General features: G+C 39.0%; 1 long non-coding RNA gene across 1 annotated transcript; it reads right to left on the bottom strand.

Moving 5' to 3' along the window:
• Positions 1 to 7,789: 7,789 nt before the first annotated feature.
• On the bottom strand, positions 7,790 to 9,673 carry LOC145982787 (uncharacterized). The gene is made up of 3 exons (XR_014441147.1): positions 9,558 to 9,673; positions 8,337 to 8,495; positions 7,790 to 7,854 (listed from the first exon to the last, which is right to left on the bottom strand). It is a non-coding gene; the product is annotated as an uncharacterized LOC145982787 (long non-coding RNA).
• Positions 9,674 to 15,268: the final 5,595 nt, after the last annotated feature.

Here is a 15,268-nt window from a genome sequence, read left to right as displayed (position 1 = left end):
ACGGAAAATAATGAGAGGCACATCGTCGTTTCCCCCGAGAGAGAGAGAGAGGTTTACAAAGGTCACGATATATAAACATTTTGGTCCCCGGGACTTGGAAAATTACGATAAGGTGCACTCATCCTTCAAAGGGTGAGAGGGTGAGAGAGTAAATTTCACTCATCACTGCTTTTCTGCGCCGTGAAACATCGTCAGCGCAATAAATGAGGCGCGGAACGTGGAGAGAAAGTGAGTTTTTCAGGTTTTTGTGGTCGTTTGGTCAAGAAATCAGAGTTGCAGTCAAAGGCATATTTGTGACACTACTTAATCGTCTGCCGCCGTTGTTACAGAGATAGAGAGAGTGAGTGTGTTGATTCTTACTGTGGAAGAGACGAATATAATGTTTTGTAGAATTACGGGAAATATTTGCATCCGCAGTAAGTAAATGAAGCCTGGCAAAAGCCACAAGTAGCGAGCGCGCAAGATCAATGCGCAGCAAAATTCGTTCAAATGAACCATAAAATATAGCTGACATCTTACGCTAATAACGTTGTAGCCTATTTGTTTTCAAAATTAATTTGAATATTTTATTACAAACTTTTGTCAATGAAAGTGTATAGGTGATCAATTAGAATGCAAGTTATAGTTCTTGTCTAATGTTACGGCGGGCGCTTTACATTCTGCCAAGAGAAGTGGGGATCGGGGAAGCGACCAACCCAGCGCGATAAGAAACGCAGCAGCAGTGTTGTCAACTCTAGCGAGAAGTCGCTAAATCTGGCGGATTTGTAATGCTAGTTGGCGACAAAAGACGTGAAAAAGTGACGAGCGACTTTTCTGGCTACTTCGTGTGCTCTGCAGCAACTAATCTGGAGAATTCGCAAAATATATGCGTAGGTACGTCTAAATACCGTTTCATAGTTATTAAATAAGTAAACACCCTCGCAATTCGCTTCTGATGCGCAAAGAGAAACCGAAGCAAAGCGTATCCCCTTTTCCAGTAAGGTTTGTGATGTTTGTAAACATCACTGCTCACAGCTCATTGTTATCCGATACTCCTCCTGGCTCCGTTGCGGCTGAGTTATTATAAAACAGAACGTTTGACTTCGCGGTCGCGTCGTGCGTGGGTTCAGATTGTAGTTTTTTGTGTAGTGTGTGGTGACAAAGGAAGTGCTAGTGTAAATTATAAAGTTTGTGTGTGGATTTGTGCGCCGACCAGGAGAGGGTAGTGTCCAGTATGGGAAAACCGCAATACAAGCAACATTGCTGGAAAGAGTGGGGAAAACTCTACAAATGCTTGGCCCCTGTCGATAGTGACACGGCGAAAGTGTACTGTAAGTACTCCAAAGTAGAACTATCTGTATGCCAAAGCTACTGATCTGAAAAAAAAACTTTCGGAAACACAGAAACATAAAGTCAGATTTGGTTACTTCTGTTCTGTAAAACAGCAGAAAAACAGTTCAAACCGGAAAATTTAAATACTTCTAGTGCTGAAGCTGGTTTAGCTTTATTCGTTGCCGAACACTGTTCTTTGCTAACCGTGAATCACTTGTCCGAATTATGTATGAAAAGGTTTGGTGACAGCTGCAGTGCAGCATGCATTCGTCTGCATAAAACCAAGTGCACAGAAATAATGAACAACGTTCTTGCAATGCATTTTCTCGCTGATTTAGTATCTGACATCGGTAATCAGTGTGAAGTGCAGCGTTCAGAGGAAGAGGAAAGTAACGAGGAAATATTTTTATAGGCAAGTACTAGATTTTTTCACCTTTTTGCTATTTTTTAAAAGTACATTTGATTTAGCGACTTTTTCTAGAGCATTTACATTTCATTTAGCGACTTTCTAGCGGATTTTCTAAGGACTTTTAGCGACTTTTACGTTCAAGTTGTTGGCAACACTGCGCAGCAGCCTTGTGTTAAGCTGCTGTAGTATGAGGTGCGTGAAGCACCTCCTCCCGCGACGTCGTAAGTCTAGGCGCATACGCTGTGGTCGGGTTGGTCTGCTGAATTTTCCTCGCTTTCCACCTTTCTTGCCAGCATATAGGTCGTCCGCCGTAAGAGTAGACAACAGCTATAATTTACGTTCTATTTGATCGCGTATAAATCTTTCAGTTGAAATTGTTGCTTATTAAAAAACTGTAGGTAGATGGTGTGACCTTGACTGGATTATTTTGGTGGCGTCGGCTTTAGGAGAATGTTTTACTTTTATTAATTTCATCATATCATCACTCATCCCTATCTTCTCAAATGAGCCAAAAGTGGCACAAAAAACGAAGTAAAATAAAGCAAATCAATCAATCAGTGTGTCGAGACCACCTCTCCATCGTTCGACAAGAGTTTGCATAATACCCAGACACAGGGCGATACTGTCTCGAACCCTTGAAAATATTGCTCACATGCACAGGATCGGATTCGAAACTATCTTGAATCAAATCGCTCTAAGTGGCAGCTTACAAATGGTTAGTGGTTATGCAGAAAAAGATAAATTCGAAATTAGGTTTCTGTCCGAAATCAGGATTCTCCTTGGCCGAGACCGAGTGAAACACCCTGTATTTCATATATACTTTTCATTCATTCTCTCATCTGATCATCTTCTAGGTCAACGTGACGGTACACATATTTAATGTTAAATAAATCATTATAAGTAAATATCAACATGACTTAACGGTGTTCCAATGGAAGTGAAGAAAATTCAACCATGGCTTAAATGTCCAGAATTAAGATATATTTTAAAACAGTTTTATCTAGACATCCCAACTGACAATACTAACAGCGATCAGCCTCCAACGCATCACAATATCTATCGAAATAATAGTATCTGATGCCATGCAATGGTGGTGGTAGATGCACATTGCAAGGTGGTTCGATTTCCACTTTAAACTGTAGGTCCAGTCCCGATTAGCCTTTCTGTGCATAAAGCGGTGTTAAGAACTAACCCAAACAAGTAACAAGTCCATGTGATGAAAATTCAAATATATTCTTTTTATAAAAATAATTTTTCATTCTACCACAATTTAGTCTATCTCCCTAAGATACAACTCCCCATTTATTTCCTTTTATTTCCCACACACCTCATTAAATCACAAAATCAATAAGTGTCTTTGTTATGTTTCTAGAGTAATACAGGATATAATTGTAAAGATTAGTGAGAATACCAGGTAGGAATGTGTTCTGTACATTTCGCAGGGGGAGCAGTTGCCCCCCTCTAGCTACGGGCCTGCAGTTATTTCCTTTCACCTTACGTCGACTAATTGCGCGAGGTATAAAATGGCCACCGTACGTTCCTCGCCTGTCGTACCGCTTGCACCGTTACTAAGCCATCCGAAACCAGCTTGTTCCACCCCTTTTGGCGCGGAGACGCTCTCGCACATTGTTGCAACATTTATTCCCATATGATTTGGTATGGAGGGCGGTGCTTGGGTTGCGGCGTGATCGACGGCAGATTACTGACAGCTGGCGCAGCCAATGGGGGCCGAGTTATGACCGTCAAACACCAGCGCGCGCTTCGAATGAACCGCCAATCATCATGTAGTTCCTCTCTATTCACGTTTTACGAACACTGTTGTGTTTAGTTGGTTCCTCGCTTCGGGGTTTGGTGCTTGTGGCTTCCTCTTACATAACGTTTCGTCAACGCAGTGTGTGACCTAAGAAATAACAAATGAATAACGATTCCTCGCAATACTCTTAAGTTTGCACCTTCCTCTCTTGGGGGTGCTGTGCTTGTCCGCCCATTCTTTGTCAATATCTCAACTTCCATGGAGTGTATAGCAGCCACACCCAGATTCCCGCTATCCTCGGGAGTAGCTCTATTACGTGTAAAAATCTCAGTCCAATCAGAGCACTTTTAAAACTTCCTCGCTTTGGCGTGAAAAGTCTAGCTTCCTCTTAATAGAGGGTGAGAAAACAGGGGTGTGTGTGTGTGTGTGTGTGTAGTTATACACACACGCATAAAGTTGAGTAATTGAAAATTCCATTTTAGAAGAGCACACACAGATTTCCTGTTTTTTTAAATATATATATTTTTTTATGGTTATTTTAAAAACAGATAATTTCGAAACATATAAAGATCGTTTTGTGCTCATTTGGAAGAGGATGAAACTGAGGCCCAAGCCCACCCAATAATTAATGTGATTTGTGAATTCAAATTTTTGAGCCCACCCAGTGTTTTTGAAAAATTGGCACCCCTGGCTGTCTCTTTTAAATGCCATGTATTCGGTATTTTTTCAGACTTCTGGCGATTCACAAGTACTCTTGTGTCGAACACTAAAACTGGGCGATGTTTCTGACGTATGTTGAGTCGCTTGGTCATTTAATCTTCTTCGAGAGCTTGATGAGATCTGTAGTATTTTGTTGTGTTTTATAAAAATAAGTCGAGGTGGTCCCCCCCGATCGAGGAAAACCATACGTTTGAAAGCATTGTTTTCAATCTTAATTGCACAGTATGCAGTATGCATATAGTCCTATTAAATGCACACACATGGCATTTAGATGATTAAGAACGTGTGTTTTATGGAAAATTGGAAACATGTCATGTCAGCCAAGAAACATTTTCACCTCACTCAAGGATTATGTGAATTCAATTGAAGTTGTACCAATATTTACAACTGAATGTGAATGTGGGTTCCGTGCCATGAATCTAATCTTTACTGAACAGAGTGAGATTAAATATTTGGTTGAATCATAGAATACATTGCCGTAAATCAATTTCAGTGTTGGTGTTTTATTTTCATTTTGTATGAGCTCAAATTACCATTATAAACCTTCGTTTTAAAGTAATTCAAACACAAAAATGGTTATTGGGGGTCATTTTGAGTTTTTCGACTTTATTACTACCTTCATTTGAATATTTTATTTTCTAAAAATTTCGGGGGGGCTGTAGCCCCTTCAGCAGCCCCCTCTGCGTATGCCAGTGTCCTCTGGATCTACCTCCCCTAAATAGTCCTCGGCTCAAAAGTGACAGAAAAGCCAAGGTGATTTCCTTTTTATAATCTCTAATTCTCCGAAACTATTCTTTTTGGAATGAGAAAATAGAGATTAAAGTTGATTTGAAAAAAAAGTATTGAAGGACAATAACAGGGAAGTTTTCCCTTTGTAAAGTTGGCTGGGCGCCTCACTGACCTGCAGGAAACTAAGATTAGATTCCTTGGCGTGTTTTGTAAGGTCGGATTTTTGCGGCTTTGTCTCTGCATAAAGCGGCTCTGGGGTTCACCCATTCTCAAATATATAGGTACTAGTGGAGGACGACACCCCTAGGGGCGGGGGGGAGTCTAAAGGAGGCTGGAGCGTGATGCTTAAAAACCAAAGGATAGAGAATGAAAGTGAAAATGAAGATTGATTGATTGATTTGTGGTTTTAAGTCCACTTTATGCACAGAAAGGCTAATCGGGAGTGGACCTACAATTTAAAGTGGGATCCGAACCACTGTGCCATGTGCCTCCAGTGAAAATAAAGAGGCAAAACAGACTGAAAGAGAGGAAAAGGAAGAGGAAAACCAACCAAAACAGACTATAATAACAGAGGGAGGGGTGGATTGAGAGAAATGAAGATAAACATTTCTCACGATGGAGTGAGAAAAGGAACAAAGAAAAGAAACAGTACAGAACGATAAAGAGATAAAGGAAGGAAGAGAAACAAAAAGATAGGCATACAGAAAAAACTATAGAAAGAGAGAATGAGAAACAGAAGCAAAAGGTAGAAAGCGAAATAGAGAACGAGCAAGTGGAGGGAGAGAGAGAAAGAGAAGGGCAAGAAATGAAGGAAGCTTTATATCTGAAGAACCAGGGAGAGAGAGCAAAGAACGCAGGAGGGAAAATGGAACAAGACCTAATCGTGAAAAATATGCTATGGTTTTACACACAGAGAGAGATAAAATAGTTATAAATAAAAGGGAGTTTTCTGTATTACAAGTTCTAGACTCTGCCAAGTCTCATTCCAGCTCAAATGAGGCGAAAAAAAAGTCGCCCTAGTTTCGAGTGTAAACGAAATTTTAAAATTTTACTCGCTAAACTGCTGGAAAAGGAATACAATTCAATTGTATTCAAATATTATGCACCATTACCAAGGAGGGCCTACCAGATGGCTTATTGGTAACACCTTGTAATCAGAAGGTCCCGGGTTCAATAACCGGTGAAGGCACTCCGCTCCCGAAGAAGTGGTTTGGATCCCACTTGAAACTAAATATTAAGATTTCACCAGATTTCTGACTGTGATGCACCGCAAAGTCATAAGTCCTATAGTCTCGAAAGTCAGTTAATGAATGAATGTTTCCTTAGATAATGTTACCAATAAGTCACTCTTCAAATTAAGGGGATTCCAGGAGAGTGTCTTCTGTCTCATTTTCCCCAGCTTCTACATCTTCCAACCAGTAACATAAATTTTCCCCTTCGTAAATTTTCTGTTAATTTTGTATAATTTGTCTTTTAATTTTTAGGTTCATTTAACGCCGCCACGTCAGTCAAAATTGTCAATTTTTACATAAAGTTACATTAATTTTTGTATTAAGTCCTATGATATGCACAAATATGCTAATTGGGATTGGACCTACAGTTTAAAGTGGGACCCTAACCCGGGAACCCTTGATTACAAGGTGATGACGTTACCACTATGCGATCGGGGAGATCATTAATTTCAGATGAAATTTATGGTTTGGAATAAATTTATTAAAATTTTGTTACTCCACACCAAACTCACACAGAGCATTGTCGTCCTATTAAATTTTGCGCTTTATACGTTTCATTAAAATAATAATACGCATGATGATCATAATAATAATAATAATATGATGAACGTTAATTTAAATTTTTATTTTATTATTTACTTTGAGCCTCAATAAATTAAAATAAATCAGTTCTTGGGTGTCACCGCGCCGCAAAAGATTTAGTATAAGTAATATAATTGTATTAGGTAAAAAAAAAGTCAAGATGCGAAAATGGGAATCTCTGAACCACCCTCTTCCATCCTACATTTTATTCAATTCCCATTATGATGCATATAACCTAGATATGTAAAAAAAATCGGAGAGCATCACAGCGTAAGTCAACGAAGTAACTGGCTTTCTTGTTTCGGATCAGACTTGTACGAACCGACGTAATTTGTGTAAACTAAGTGATGGCAATTCACTTCCTCGACTTCCAAGACTGTCTGTCTTGTATTTTGAAAGTAGCCATCCACTGAAGGAATGAATGCACTTCCCTGAGTTTCCAAGGTCTTTGCACGGACAAAACATAAACCAGATGTCAAAGCAAGATAAGTTTACAAATTGCGGTGTGAAACCCTCCCCCTTCCTCCGCTCCGAGCGGCACATGACGGGTGCCGCAGATGGGAGAATACACATTCAGAGGGTTGCTTGCCCAGAAGCGACAGCAGCGCCATAAGCGGAAAATCCTCGAACTTTCAGAAGGCGGATTAACTAAATACTTGTCTTTTTTGTAATAAAATTATGTAATTTCTGTTGAAGATATTGTGCAAACGCTTGGAATTATCTATATAAATTCACGACACTAAGATGCACAATATTGAACCTAAATGGTAAATTGGTTTAAAACTCTTCAAACGCCCCATTTAAAGCTGCTTTCACATCCAATTAATGCTGCATTTCCAATTTTTTGTACGCCAAACTAGAATCCCAAATCGATTTTGTATTCGGTACATCACTTCGTGTATCCTTCTAGAAAAGCCTTGCAGAGTATCACCGAAATTGGAGGCATATGTTAGGATATTTTGTCAACAGAAGGAGAAGCAGTTTTCAGCTGTTGAGAGAAACATCCAGCCGAGGCTTAAGGATAAGTGATATGAATTCATGAACTCACCAACCCTTCCTGGTGATTCCACTTGCGAAGCACAGCATTTCTCTCCTGTCCCTGCGTCACCATGTTGCCTCTGAAAGGTTCAAGTAAGACACAAATAATCCATGCTGTAATGTTATTTATTAAGAACTAGAGTAAAATACAACTGGAAGCTTCTCATCAGAGTAGCCTCCAGTTACCTTCCACACTGTTAAAAACGAAACATACTGCAGGAAATGTCACCAATTGCTTCAATCTACAGGCATCTATTACGCTCAAGTGCAAGTCTGGATTGGTACTCTAAGATGTTTATCTGCCGCAACAACTCAATGTCGCAAATATTACCAGCAACTGTACTTTTCGCTAACTGAATCATACAATCAAACCGTCATGTCTGGTTTGACTGCTCACTGAATTATAGGTGAAATTAGATTGTACCAACAAGGCTAAAGTGAAAATTCCTACTTGAGAGTCTTGAGGCTATCTGGGGGTAATGCTAATAAGGTTTAACATGGCAATTTTATGGTTTGTATCAATTTTCATTGCTGTATATAAATAGAGAGAAAGGATTCTCACCTACTGCTTGCACAGTACTCCTCTTGCTAGGTGCCGGTGCCTGGATTCTCTTCTCCAATTTCATTGGCTTAGGAGACGTGGTGAAGTCCAATCGTAGACGAACTTCCGTGTTTCCTCAGGCTGTCTTGTCGAAGTCTTCAAAGCGTGGCGAGACCTTATCTGTGAAGCAAAAATGTATTCTTTTAGGACTCCTCAAGTTGTTTCACAACTTTAACTTATGCAAAATGGACCAGGACATATGTAAATGATGCGTATATAAGAAAAAATAACAAAACCATATCTGTATCGAGATTTTATGCATAAACATAAGGATAATGTTAACTGTAATTTCATCACTGATACTCGTATGATGTTAACAAAAAATAAACCAACAAAAAATGTAATAGGTATATCATTCCAAAGCTCAGAGGCAACAAAACAAAGGGTGCATTCAAGTGGTTTATTTTATTCTTCACTGCAATTTAAGATGGATGACATTCCAATAGTGATATTTACTATCTTTTGTACCCTGACACAAATTTCTTTCGAATTCATTCATAGAATTGAAAATCTGCATAAGGTGATTGAACAGTGTTATTTTAAATGAACATGACGGAATTACCAGATCCAAAATGAAAAGTTATCAAAATAATTGATACAAGAGAGCCACAGTAAACTCAACAAAGTGTTCAATGAATTTTCCACACAATTGTAGTGACAGATTTTCAGACCTTTGAACGTAATATTAGAAAAACTTTTAAAAGTTATGTTAAAACACCTTCTCGATTGTTAAATATAACAGAATATAAACAGCACTTTACACAGAAATAGCTTACCGTATACCGAACTCTCCCTTCCATTTTCGTTAAAACAACAAAATGACAAATGTACAATATATTTTATGATAAAATGTGTATGAACGATCTTGTTATCATATGAATCCTAACTTTCATAACAAACTTACGTTTTAAGAATGAAATAGCAAAGTATACACTAATTTAGATTAATTCGTGATTTGTTCAAGAACACACGCGCATAGTTCTGATAAGGTACATTATGCGCAATTTTAAACAGTCGTCACATCATTTATTTGTGTACTCACTTATAGATCAGTTTATATTAATAGTGAAAAATATTCCACTGATCACTGAAAATCTGATACTAGTGCAACTGAGAATTGTTAAACTTTGGATAAGCTCACAGTATTTATAAATTATGTAAATATATATTTTATCTTAGTACCTTTCTTTTTTTGTTGGTTGAATACTGTCAAATTGGCTTTGATTTGGTCTAAATAGCTTCTAACCATTTGCGAAAGCCAGGCAATTGAAATCTCATTTTCCATAGTTCATTTGTACATATGTTCTATGGAAACCTTTAACTCGCAAGCATTATTATTATTACAAGCCAACAATGCATTATTCCAAATTGATTAAAATCGTTTGTTAAAAAAATCATGCTAGAATATTCTCTAGATTGCTGTTAGGTTGAAAATAAAAAAAAAATGAATGAATATTCTCTAGAGTCTGAACATGGATTGAATTCGTCATTGTCTAGACAGCGGCGCAAACTTATGGGCGCGTGAAGCTCGAACCTACTCAATAATTGGTCTATTATTATTATTATATTTAATACAGTGGGAGACAGAAATATCTAAACCACATGTTTCCTATTCAATTCCTGCCGTATTGCAGACATCATACCCATTAGTCATATTTTCACACTATGTAGGCTCAAGATAATTATTACTATTTTGGCTTTCAAGTAGTTCAATAATAACAAAAAAAATATATTGGTTTAAATATACATAAAGATCGTAAGTAGAACAGAAAGCAAAAGCATTACTTATCAAATTTCCCACACCATATTTACTCTCTTCGTTCTACCCAGCGTTTGGAAAGTGGAAAATGTTGGGGTTATCTTGGGGGATGGTTATATGGTTTAACGTTGAGACAATAATACAACTGAGGGTCGATGTCTTGTGAAAATTTTGCTAGCTGGGAGGGTGCCATCCCCCTGCATCCTCACTCACTTTGAGTACTGGTTCTACCCATGGAGAGGATTTGCCACTAGGCTATCCTAGGTTATAGAATAGGGACCGCACACAAAAATGAGCAGAACTGACAAGAAAGACAATATTGTAATAATAGCAAAATAAAACAACATGAATTGACTTTGAGTCTCATTTATCAGTCTTCATCTCCGATCCTTATCGTTGATAGCAAACTCATTCCCTAGTAAAGCATAATTACGTAATGCATTGGAAGTCACAGTCTTACATTCCATTACTTTTGAATGTTTAATTACTTTTATATTTCCAGATGGAACCGGAATCTGATGGTTATGAAGATAGGGCAACATTAAAAATATAGACTAATTTATTTTACTGTCAAATAAAGATGATCTGCAAATCGAAATAACTTGTCGCTTTAAACTGGCATTGGCTATGCTTTCAATTGAGAAATGTTTTGCTATATAGTTTTCGAGAAATCGACGGGTGGGTTTTAATCAATTGTTGTCTTTCGCAACCCGAGAGAATGCATTGGTTATGTTTGACTTACTACAGTGGACTCGATTTAATTCGAACTCCAAGGTGATACGAAAATAATTCGAACTATCCAAAATTCCACACAACACACACACGCACTGCAATTACACAAAGAAGTAGCACGGCAAGTAACAAAAAAATCACACTCTTTCACACAGTACGAAATTAACACGCTCTTGGTTCAAGGTCTGTTCCTCGCTCCATTCGCAGCTCTGTCCAGGGCACCTTTAGTCGCGAAGGAAAGAACAACTCAAGCTCGGGGCTTTCAGATTGCAAACAATGCTCACAAAAAAGATTGACTTTTAACGGTTTAGTCTGCAACGTAATCTTGATACAGTGTTGCACATTCGAAACCTCCAAACGATTCCGAGCGAAGCAAAACGCTTTCGACGGTAAACTTAAGCGGGACGTTACTGGTCGAAAATGTCGGCATCTCCGCTAGCGCCGCCCGCCACACTTCTCCCGATCTCTCGGCCTCGCAAGGAACTGGACGCACGGTACTATCGGATTAAAAATTATGCTCGAGTTTGGACACCATCGCACGCATTGTCTCGCTGGGGCAGCCCTAATTTTCCACTGTTCAACGACATTGCTATGTGCAGTGTTGCCACGTTCTGCGTACAGCTTTACTCCGCTGAATAAAAATCTGTATAAAATCGGTTTCGAAATGGGAATTGATATTGCTTTCAAACAAAACCAATATTGTATTTGTAGGGCTACCCAATAATAAGAAAACGTTGTGTCGCAAAATTGCTAAAAACGGTTTTTTCACAAATTTTGAAAACCTGAAATGAAATAATTGTGTTTAAAATCTTTCTGCCTGTCCCCTACTAAAATTTCATAACTATCGGACAACCAATTGGTGATTTACAGAATTTCAAAGAGAGCGATCGTTTGCAAAACTAAAAAAAACGGCCCTTTTTTCGTTCTCACGGCGATAAGGCATACACGAAAAAATGTTTGGTTATCATAGAATAACGCATAATTGAATAAGCTAAATTTTGATGTACTCGTTTTTATGTAGGTCTATTGGTTAATTTTTAATTGGAATTCAAACTGGAGTATCTATAATTTTTAATCCGATAGTAGTCAAGGACAGACAGACGGGCGTAACCGGAGCATGGAACTACATGGTACTTGTGCAGTAAGGGAAGTACACCACAATGAATAACAAGGTGAAAATTGAGTATACATGTGGGTGTAGAGGTACTTCAGATGACTGGTCTGGTATTGGATTTGAGTAGTCGACCGAATCGTTTCAAGATGGCGGAAGAATAATCGATTTTTCCTATATTGTTAGTTTCCAATCACTGACTGGGCTATATTTTATGCGGTTCAAACTGACAGTAATTTTATAGCATAATATGAGTTAATGAACTTTCCAACTTTAATGCGTAGTTGGAGGGGCAGGTACGAACTTGAGGCTTAATTTTTTTTGGGGTGGGGGCAGAGTTGAAAAGTTTTCCATCCCATAAAAATAGTGTCCAAGATTATTTGCTAAATAACTGTTACATTTGCGAAATCACAAATATTATTATCTATTACTTAGCTCCTCAGGCCTCAGGATGTTAAGAAAAGTATTCTTAAATTGTAAATTTTAAGAAACCTGAAACGTTTGGGAAGGACAACTGCTTTTCTCTCTTGCCCCCACCAAGTTACGCCTATCCTACGACGACCTAAAGTTATGTTTATATTTTAGACTACATTTTCGTAGAATTTATTTTACTTCATTTATTTATTTATTAAGCCTTGTTTATCATGGTGAAGTTAAGGCTTTGCGGCCATTTCTACCACTTAACCATGTTTACATAGAAATTTTAGTTTATGGAAATTGGAAAACATCATTTAAGCCATTACATAAAAAGGAAAATATTTAAAACAAAGAAAGAAAAATATAAAATTACAAGAGAAGAAAATGAAGAAATACATACGAGAATAAAAGTCTAACCTATACTCACGAGCATGCAACAAACTCACACACACACATTCATTAGGAATTTGAAATATTAAGTTGAAAAGTGGGTATCAGTGTTTTTCTGCACTTGACTGTATTCTTGTTGTCACTAACGTATAAGCTTGCATTAATGTGTTAACTATTTGTGCTAAATAACAAATGTTTTAATTGTGTCTTAAAGACATATGCTGAACATGCGTTCCGAATTTCGAGGAGCAGTAAGTTCCTAAGATGAGAATTGGAAACGGTGAAAGATTTTGAATAAGAATTGGAGTAGTTGAGTTCTATCGCGCGATCTGTTGTCATACTGTGTGATTCGGAGAGCATTGAGAATTTGCTTGAGAGATAAGCCGGTTCTTTTGAACTCATTGCTCTATAGAGAAGAATGAGGTTGTGTACCTTACGCCCATCAATTAATTTCAAGAACGACACGTTAGCGTGGACTTGTGGTTCCTGCTTCTACGTGCTCACTAACGACAAGAGCTTCACGTGGGAGTTGAAACCTGACGTGCCTGGCCAATGTCTCTCTGCAGCGAACCCTTATGGACATGATTGCAGCAACCTCAGACTTCACGCTTTCTCATTTGCCATGCGCGAGAGTAGACACTGGCGCAGCCACAGGGGGCACGCCCCCCCACAAGCTTGGACAGAAATGAAATCAAATCTAACGGGGGGCAAGGGAGGCAAACATTGACGGCCATGGGCACCTGGAGGGGGTACAGAGGTGAAATTGTCCCCCTTGATTTCAAATTTTATGAAAATTGAAAAACATTTTGTAAAATGTTCTACCTCGCTTCGCTCGCAATTCCCTCCTTTTCTTAGTCTTATTAAGTTCAGAGCCGTAGCTAGGGGACGGCGGAGTCGACCCTGGGCGCCGAACGATCTACTTGAAAAAAAGCTGTAAAGGGGAGAATGCCATGGCACCCCTTGAAATCAATTGCTGTCTATTAAATTAATATTGTTTTCAGGGCCTCCCCGATGGCGCAGTGGTATCCTCGTTACCTTGTAATGAAGGGGTTTCGGGTTAGATACCCGGTGGAGCCACGTAGTGGTTCGGATCCCACTTTAAACTGTAGGTCCAGTTTCAATTACCTTACTGTGCATAAAGTGGACTTAAACACCAAATCAATCAATCTTTCTTCCCTCTCCCATTTACCTACTTCTTTCCTTCTCTCTGTATAGAGCGACCACAAGGAAAAAAAAAAACTTCGACGAAAAGTCCCCGCGGAGCTTTCCCTTCTTCCGTTCAGCTCGGGCCATAAGGAACCATGGTCCACTATCCCTCTCCACTCCTCGCGGGAGTATGGTGCACAGGAGTCGCAGGTCTGCGCAGGTTGTTTTGCTTGTGGTTCCACTATAGTACAGGAACCTTTCTAATGAAATAGAGCAGTGGTTCCCAAACTTTTCGTTTCACGGCGCCATTAGTGTTTCAAGATTTTTCCGCGGCACTCAAATCAGAATGCAGGCCTATCTAACACTTGCAACGCTTAATTATACTCTGTCCCCCTATTTCTGGAGCATGGCCGCGCATAGCAGCACAGAGGGGCAGAACGAAGCAGTGCACGATGCTGCGAAGGCTGGTAACTGCAGTCGGTTTCGCCCCCTCCACGCAATCCCGTTCTTTCTTATTTGTTCATTGGTAGAGCCGTCTCGCGTCGCTACTTGCGCAGAGACTTGTTTTCGTTCCCTTGCTCCAGAGATACCCAGAACTGTATAGTGTTGTTACGTTCTTGCCTTAAATTAAAAAGTAAACACATATTTCAAATTCAGAAACATTTATGTGTAAAAAGTGCTAAAACCATGAGTAGACCAACAAGTGTCATTTCAGTGAATATATTGGAACATTTCTCGGCACCCCTGTAAGATAGCTACGGGGCGCACACTTTGGGAACCACTGAAATAGAGAACTTTGCACGCGCCATGACTTACAAGGAAGCTGTTGAACCATTCCACACTCAAGAATGTGGATATTGCACGGCCTTGTGTGAACAATTAGCACAGGGCGAGGCGTACAGTATATAGCTAGCTACATGAGGAGCACGTTACACAGTATTTATTACCCTGAGTCATACGTTTCAGATAATAGGTTTCGTTGTCGATTTCTTCTCAACAAAACCATTCAAACAATAAAGGGTTTACGATATATTCATTTCTTCTGTCTATATGGTTTCGTATTACTAAGATAAGTCCAAAGGAGCCGCCTTTTTGCAATCCCTCATAACATTCATTCTTACTTAATACTACTTGTTTCTAATGTACAGGGTGTCCGGGATAAAGGTATAAAAATACACATATATTTTAGCATCTGTAAAGTTTATTAACTTTCTTGTTCTGGTTATGTGCAAGGTAACACAGAAGGTTTTTATGTACGTGTACACCTCAATGTTAGCACAATTCGTAGCTCGACACATATCCAAACGAATGGTCAAGCTCGTGGCAATTGTTGACAAG

This window comes from Lepisma saccharinum, unplaced genomic scaffold (assembly GCF_977018435.1).
Source record: "Lepisma saccharinum unplaced genomic scaffold, izLepSacc3.1 HAP1_SCAFFOLD_415, whole genome shotgun sequence".
Classification (NCBI taxonomy): Eukaryota; Metazoa; Arthropoda; class Insecta; order Zygentoma; family Lepismatidae; genus Lepisma; species Lepisma saccharinum.
Note: the sequence above shows the minus strand (reverse complement) of the source record. Positions and strands in the feature narration are given on the sequence as shown.